This window comes from Mercenaria mercenaria, chromosome 11 (genome assembly GCF_021730395.1).
Source record: "Mercenaria mercenaria strain notata chromosome 11, MADL_Memer_1, whole genome shotgun sequence".
NCBI classification, from domain to species: Eukaryota; Metazoa; Mollusca; class Bivalvia; order Venerida; family Veneridae; genus Mercenaria; species Mercenaria mercenaria.
This window is the reverse complement of record NC_069371.1, coordinates 55,271,542-55,280,645: the sequence shown is the minus strand read 5'-3', so window position 1 is coordinate 55,280,645 and position 9,104 is coordinate 55,271,542. Positions and strand designations below refer to the sequence as shown.

The window sequence follows — 9,104 nt, the reverse complement described above, 5'->3', positions numbered from 1 at the left end:
ATACATAGTTCTACGAATGAATATATAAAATATTTACATAGTAAAATATAACGTTATGTATATCTAATGTATTTATTTGTCTGAGGTTCGTCTATTGGCGACACATAAATATAGAAAAATACAGACGTCACACCTTGTTAGTTTCGCTTTCGAGCAAGACGTGACTCTATGACTTATTGAGTGTACGTATACGCAACATTATCTTGCCTCCTACAAGTGTCTTGCATTTCTATTGGTCAATAGACGTCACGTGGAGACAGGATATATTCAATATCCTGCTAGTACATTTCAGATATGAATTTTGATTTTAAAAAAAAATGGCTGCCGCTTTGTTAATTTACAAAATATTAGATTATAGCATGTAAGTAGGCCTAAGACCACAGTTATTTTTACTATATGTTCTATATAGGCACTGGACACTATAGCAATTTTGCATGCATTCCAACCCCTATAAAAATACCTGGACTCAACAGAACTATCCAAGAGAAAAAATTCCAGCCACAGTAAACATTGGGTTGACCGGCTCTTTTTTCCACCATTTTGAACCAAATCACATGCGTATGAAGAATACTCTCTAGACGGCCGCAAACAGGCAAAACAGGTCCTATCAAAAGTCATGTTATGCATATTCTGACATTTTTATTCTGTCAAATTGTACATGTACCTACTATTTCATATCTCCTCTATTAAATCATACCATTTATTGCAGGTCTTTCACTCAAAAATTCACCAATATTCACCATCAAACAGAGGAACTATTTTCCGCGTAACCACTTCCGTATTGTGGTCAACCAAGGGCAAATAACTGTGGTCTTGTGCCTATTTAGACCTATTTTCTCTCCAAACTAAAAAATATTTTACCAGTATAATCTCAGATGTATAGCAAATTAAATCTGAAAGTTACACCTTTGTTGAACTATGCACTAAAATTTGACAGCTTCCAATGTTACACATGGTATCGGTCAAATCTGAGCAAAAAAAAAGTTCGCGTACTTTTCAGATGAAAAAAACGCAAAATTCTATAACTTTTTTGTTTGATGAGATTTTCACCCAAAATAAAAAACAGCATGTTTCCTTAATATACATCTATCCAAATTAAGAGCCACTTTAAGTCTGATTACAATATCACTGTTCCAATTTTAAGGAAAACTATTCATATTACAAAAAGCACGTCAAAACGCGGAGTCTACTCACACGAAAAAGTAAAATGTGAACTAAGAAAAATCCTGTAGCTGTCAAATTTGCCATTTTTAAGCAGCCCAGTATGTGGCAAATATGAGAATGAATAGCTTTTGTACATATATGTGTCATATACTTTTCAGTGATCATTCATTTATGGCTACCCTAGGTAAAATGAGCCAAACAGCTCTGAAAATCCAATATGTGAGCTTACTAAAAAGCTTATGAGTCTTTCTGGAATGAATATTTCACTCAAATCTTACAGTTTACAGGCATTCAGTGCACTCTGTAAATGAAACATGCACACCATGACCATTTACACTGCACAAAATCTTACACTGTGTATCACATCTGAGCATTCTGGCAAAACAGCCCCTATCTCTATAAAGAATGATTTTAATGTACATCACTGCCTGCTGAATGTTCCAAACTGGCTTAATTTCAGCAAAAACCTTAATAAATATCAACCTGAGAAACTACAACTGGTGCTCCTAATTTTTCCTGTGACTAATATCAATGGAAGTGACCCTTCGTGTGACCGAACCAGGATCTTCTGTGTGACTGGAAGGCCTTCGGCCGAACAACATCTGAAATATAAGTCGAGCTAGTCATAATTTCTTAGAATGAATACTTAATCAGTTTACATGATTGTATGTATGTGAAAACTATATTTCAAAACAATCTGACTGCAAAGAAAGTGTGAAATGCTAAAAAGTGCCCCTAAAAGCAACTTTTCTATGAATATTTATATCACAGTCTCCTTTCCCCATACTGAAACTGTCATAATGTAATATAAAACCTCAAATTCAAGTCTTATGTAAGTAAAATGTGTCATAACAAACAGTCTGAATAACAAAACTATCAATCACAAAGCAGTCTGTCCAGTTTCCTTGCTTTACTGACTGCTAGATCTGAAGCAATGTTTACTATTTTCAGGGGAAATTAGCTACAATCTGAATTGAGTATTCACACTGGGAATACAGCTTACTGCATCAACTATTATGAACAAATTCCTGTCCAATTTCATGGTAACTGATTATAAATGTTATCTCACTACCACACATGATTTAGAAAGTAGTCATTATGGCAAAACTGGCTGAAATAATGTTATTCCACTACAATTCTATTTTCTGGCTTTTTTTCGCTTGCCGACACATTTAACGAAGTCTATTAAATTTTACAAAATCACAGAAATCACCTGATCTTGATTAAAAGCATCTAAAATGGAATTATTTACCCATTCACAACACCGAACAACTGTCTTCGGTCAAATCTGAGAAGCTGTGGACATATATGTACAAAGGCGGTCAATCCCCGTCTATGCGACAAACTTCACATTGTCCGAGCGCTCTCATTTCAGGTTTTTAGGTACTAAAAGTGTAAGAAATCCAACAGAATAAGTAAATATACAATTCAGGACCTCAGATATGATGATTTATACTCAATTAAGCATTAAGGAAACCAATATGCAAGTCTAGTGTGTGAAAATCTGCCTGTTTTCCTTCAAAATCAATTAAAATATGCCAATTTCAGGCCTAATCTGTCCAATTTTCAAGCCCTTGAACTGATTTTTCTTGCACAGATTATGATTACACATATTTCACTTTTCAGACTGTGTGTACTGTGTAAGTTCAAGTAACCAAAAGAGCAATTTTATATAAACAAGAATAGAAAACAAATACATATCTGACTTTAGGTCAGATTTCCTCAGTTGCAGCTCAAATTTCTAAAAAATCAAATCAAAGGCCTGAAGGGCCTGAGTCGGCTAATGATTGATGTACTGACAGTATAGTATACCAGTTTCAGTTTGTTTTTAATTTCTTTTTCTTAAAATTTCATAACACAGCTCGATATTTACCCAAAATATTATATCCGGATACGATTACACTTTTCTCCAGTTTCAACAATATATTTTACAAATTTTGATGAACGAGGCATTTAGCAGCATTGGCAGTATCTGACATGAAGTTTACGGTTAAATTACCTCTATTTAAATCTTTTCATAAAAAAGTGTTTCGTTTCGTGAAAGCAGCCAAACTGACGATCTACTTTCGATTTCAAAAACTACAAGAAAATACAATTTAATGTTTCGCCGATTTGTTTATTTCTCGAAAAATAGAATTAAATCATTTTTAGTATCAGTAGTAACTAAACAAACCAGTAAGAGCTTCTCTTCCGTAATTTATCCGTTTACTGACTGCAAAATTCAACCCACGCAAAGTTTATAGAAATCATACGATGCGTGTATACGTTCAATGTGGCAGAATAAGGCTGAACGGCTATTTACCTAAGCATCCAGACGATTCAGATTTTGTTTTTAAAGAGCATGTGTGCGTTTCTGTAATTTTATATACGTTTTATACGCTTAGAATTATTAGACATGCGTATTTGCATTATTCTATACGTAATTTACGCTAATACGCATTTATCTGGAGCCCTGTGGAACTATTTTTGTCTTTCGCAGGATGTTACGCAAGCTTTGTAAGCCTGCGCAATTTAAAATGCACATTATGCTTAATAGTTACATTCGGGTATTGCACAATTACAAGTCATAAATATGACAGATAACATCGTAATATGGTCATAGCAAAGGGAATTGACACAACTTAACTTAATTCATGCAGTGAACTGTTTGAAATTTGAGAAATCTAATGGAACTACATCCCTTCACGTGTTATTCGGTCCATTTAGAGAATCGCTGAACAGCAAGGACTCGTCAAAAGGCTTTCAGCCTTTAGCCGACTCAAAAATATCACATCGCGGCATTTGTAATACCCCATTTTGTTTTCCGCATACCGGTTTCAAACAAAGAACTTATAAAAATGCATTTCATGCATGAAAACCTGCAAAATTAGAAAAAAATCCAGAAATATGTAAAATGAAAGTAGGATTTTTCACAAGTTTCAAGTGCATGTATACTTTTTATCCAAACTGAAGCAATTTCAGCAAATGTAATGATTAATCTAAATATTTACCAGATTTCTATGCCTACCAGCCATTCACTGTCAAAATTTCAGCCATGTAGATTGAAAAATAACAAAAATATTGACAATTTACTTTCTGACATTTTCCACTATATCAGGCCTAAGACCACAGTTATTTTTACTATATGTTCTATATAGGCACTGGACACTATAGCAATTTGCATGCATTCCAAACCCTATAAATACCTGAACTCAACAGAACTATCCAAGAGAAAAAATTCCAGCCACAGTAAACATTGGGTTGACCGGCTCTTTTTTCCACCATTTTGAACCAAATCACATGCGTATGAAGAATACTCTCTAGATGGCCGCAAACAGGCAAAACAGGTCCTATCAAAAAGTCATGTTATGCATATTCTGACATTTTTATTCTGTCAAATTGTACATGTACCTACTATTTCATATCTCCTCTATTAAATCATACCATTTATTGCAGGTCTTTCACTCAAAAATCCACCAATATTCACCATCAAACAGAGGAACTATTTTCCGCGTAACCACTTCCGTATTGTGGTCAACCAAGGGCAAATAACTGTGGTCTTGTGCCAGTAAAGTGTAGTCGGCAAGATAAAATCGTTACACAGCTTGTCGCTTCGCTCTCGCCTGTTATGGATTTCCTCGACAGCGTATATCCCGTATCCTGTCACCAACAAGCAGTGTAACTAATAATACTACGTTTGGTAGATACACATTTATTTCGTTATGTTGTTTCAGTTCAAAATTCAATAAATGAACAAATGAAATGTTTACATAGAAAAATATAACGTTCCGTACATCTAATGTATTTATTTGTCTGATTCCGTCTATTAGCGACATAAGGATATACTAGTAAAATCCAGATGTCACACCTTGTTAGTTTCGCTTTTCGAGCAACACGTGAGACGATCTGGAAATTTGGAAGCTTAAGAGATGACAGAAATATTTATGAAAACATTTTATTGGAAAATATTCGTTTTGTACATGTGATATACAGAGCGTTAAAGTTCAAATTGCGTGTGCATTGGTATTTGCATGTATACTGGATAGAATGGTGTTGGCAGATATATTTTAAAATAATAATATTATTATTATGAGAAATTTACATATGTCATTAGGATGTATACATCTTTTACATGTCGCCATATTTATATATATTGTTATATTGTCACATGGACCTTCTGGATGGAAATAAATAAAGCAAATGGTTTTGTGTTCCAAAATGATTATATACATTGTATATCCATAATAATTATACAGCAGCATTTACAGAAATGTGTTAGTGATTACTTTTTAGGAATTGGTTTTTGTCGCTTCAAGTAAGCTCGAAAGTATACAGTATAATATGGATAAGTATGGACATTCCGTGTTTCACCGAGTCACCTCCTACAATATTCTAGCATTTTCACTGGTTTTAATTTTTTCGTCATTAGTCTTTAAGAAAACGGTTGAAATGAACACATATAAACTATGTTATCTATGGAAATTGAAACCGCCATTATAGTTATTTGTAGGCCTTATATACATTTCTGCTGCTCTGTCTGTTTTGTCCTTCAGAAGACAATGCTACGAAAGGAATTTAAAAAATTAGACACGCTTCCGTAAAGCTATAACAGGTAAAAGCATGACTTTTCATGGGCTTCTAGGGAGTTTCAACATTGAAAATGTAACCCAGTTGGTTGTGTTATAGTTGAGAGTTACATCACTAGTATACAATGGTGTAATTTTATCTTAAGCGTGAAAACTCCTGGTAGGAAGGAAATTAGGCCCTATATAAAGACATTTTGTTCTCTGAATATACAAGAATAGCGGTATCTGCAAGAATTTAAAACGGTTTACAGTGATTCTTCCCCATCCAAAGCCATTGTATATATGTCGGTAAGGGGATTCAACAAAGGTGAATCTAGATAATGTTGCAAAAAACTTCAAACAATCTATAGAAATACAAATAAAAGGAGACTTTATGAACTTCTTACAGGGGATGAGAAATGGATATACTATTTCGAACCTCAAAGGCCGATAAACAATCAACAGTGATTCATTACACAGTTTTGTTCAATTCCAAAGGCCCTGTTGTGCAAACACTAAGTGCATCTGGCTTTATATCATTCCAAATATACGACAAATGTAGAGCGTCCAGTTTAAAGGTCTTCATATGTAGCGCGCATGTGATAGCTTACATGATTATGTAAATGAATCGCTTTATCTGTATGTCTGTTGATAGGTCTGTTTAACCTAAAACCACTATAAAAATGCACTTTTTACTTTATTTTATTTTGCCATTATAATTAGATTGAACAAACTGTTATAATATTGCGACACATGTGTTTTTCTTCATTTTGTATCTGTATGTACAAAAGTTTGGAACGTTCAAATTTACGATCTTCTCAAAACAAAATGAAATAAAGACATGATCAATATACCCAGGAAAGAAGTTTTTAACCAGGTGAAAGAGTTTTGGCTCTTTTACACAGCCCTAGTAAACCATTACAAGCCTTATACTTTTGAAAAATGTCAAATGATCTGAATTACATTATTAACACTGCCGGAAGGCGCAAGCAAAAAAGGTTATGTCATATTAAAAGAGTATATTGATAGAAATAGCTCTGTCCCACAACCCTTTAGTGTTATTTTACCTAATAGTAATGAATGTGAAAATTTTAGTGAATTTGTCATTGAACATGATAACAGCACTGTCCATGGTCAAATAAAAGTTTAGAATTCAGACATCCTACAAGACCTGGATGAAAAATCTTTTCATTTCGAACCTTAACAAAGAGATGAGCTGAAACAACTAATCTATGGATATGATAATTTGTTTCCAGATATACCTACTAGAACTGATAAAATCTTTTATGACATGGAACTTACAGATTCTACTCCAGTCAAACAGAATCCATACAGGATAAACCCAATAAAACAGGAATATTTAAAAGATGAAATAAAATACTTGTTAGACATTGATTTCATTGAACCAAGCAACAAGGACTTTTTCATGTATTCTTGTTCGAAACCTAATTAATCTTACCGCTTGTGTACAGATTACATGAAAGTTAACAGCGTCACAAAAAACTGGTTCATTTCCTATACCTAGAGTTGACGACTGTATTGATAAAATTGAACATGCAAAATTTGTATGCTAAACAAGTTTCAGCAATGGTCACAGCAGAAGACTTATTTCAATACAAAGTCATGCCTTTGTGTATGAAAAATTCACCTGCCACGTTTCGATGCTATTGTAAATTCAGTTATTTCTGGATTTAATGGATGTGATGACGATGTCATCTTATTCTATTATACTTGGCAGTCATCCACAAACGATCGAGGATTTATTCAAAAGTGTCGGTGAGGCAAAAGTGATAATTAACTGATCTGTATGTGAATTTTGCACAAGTTCTGTTATTTTCTTATGTCATGTTGTGAGACAGAGTCATCTTAAACTCACTGATGATAAGGATGAATCAATCTCTGAATTTCCAGTTCTAACCAGTGTAAAACAAGTTATGCATTTCCTTGGTATGGCTTGATATTACAGATATTTTTTTCAAAATTTTTCTTCAAGTGCTGAACCCTAAATAAGTTTACTTACTAAAAATTTAAAATCTATCTGGAATGATAAATATCAAAAATCATTTCGAAAATCGAAGGCCGTACTCAAGAGTGAACCAGTACATTTTACACTAAAATTTGAAATACCATTTAAGTTTAGTTTAAACTAATTTTTAGCTCGATTGTGATGAAAGCTTCAAGCTTATTTGAACCACTCTCGGGTCCGCTTCCTGAAAAAATCTGTACTGGTGTCATATGAGAAATCTTGGTCGTGACCCTAGAGGGACTCGAACCCACGACCCCCGGGTTGAGCGGCCTACACTTTAACCACTAAACTACCGCTCCTCATACCATAAGTTAGTAGTTTGCTATTGATACTGGAGCTGCTGGGGTATTGCTACAAGAAGACAACTCGGAAATTAACCATCCTGTCTGTTACTTCTCAAAGAAGTTCAATAAACATCGAAAAATACTCTATTTTTGAAAAAGGGTGTCTAGCTCTTATGTTGGCATTTCAGTAGAGACATGCCCTAAGCCCTCTTTACACAAGGGAAACAATCCGTTTATAGATTGATATTGTTGAGTTGACACCGTTTGTCAATACTAATCATGTGTATGTTATATCAATGACATGGAAAAGTAAGCTATCTATGTAAAATTCTATGCAGGATAACACAGTCATGCGTCTAACAGTTCTGAAAGTGTTTTCTTTGATTTTCTCATATTTCTAGATATTTTCCCATACTTAGACGTGTATATATTGGTAGCAGAGATTGTGAGAAAATTAAATTTTGAACGTTTAATAACTAAAATTTAATTTAACTAAAATACATAAATAATGAAATCCTACTCGTATGCACACAGAAAAAGTACGAATTATCTTTTCAAGTTACTGTTACTCTTACTACGAGAAATTCACAGTAACAGTCTTTTGCCTAAGAACCAGTCTGTATATAGGACATATCACTCCTTTGAATCAGCGCTGCTCCGGTTGGTTAATGATCTTCTAAGTGGTATGGAGAAACAGGAAGTGACGGCCCTTATTGCAATTGACTTAAGGGTGGCATTGTTGACCACAACATTCTGCTAGATGTCCTAAAATCACAATATGGTGTCTGTGAAACAGCTCTTCAATGGTTAGACTCCTACTTAAGGCCTCGTACTTGTAACGTTAATATCAACAGTGCATATTCATCAGATCGCCAGCTTCATGATCATATAGCAAATAAAAGCTTAGAATCACAAGCGGTCGGAGACTCGAACGGTGCGTAGCTACAATCAATGACTGGATGAATAGAAACAAACTGAAAATGAACACTTCGAAAACTGAATTTATTATGTTAGGTAGCAGACCTTAATATTTTACAAATTCGATTAACATTGCTGGTGGTGACATCAAACGTGAAAGCACAAGAT

At 34.1% G+C, this 9,104-nt stretch overlaps 1 long non-coding RNA gene across 1 annotated transcript; it reads right to left on the bottom strand.

Annotated features, from left to right (window-relative positions):
• Nucleotides 1-346: 346 nt before the first annotated feature.
• Nucleotides 347-4,505, bottom strand: LOC128546591 (uncharacterized). The gene is made up of 3 exons (XR_008366051.1): nucleotides 4,350-4,505; nucleotides 2,417-2,550; nucleotides 347-1,766 (listed from the first exon to the last, which is right to left on the bottom strand). It is a non-coding gene; the product is annotated as an uncharacterized LOC128546591 (long non-coding RNA).
• Between the last annotated feature and the right edge of the window lie 4,599 nt (nucleotides 4,506-9,104).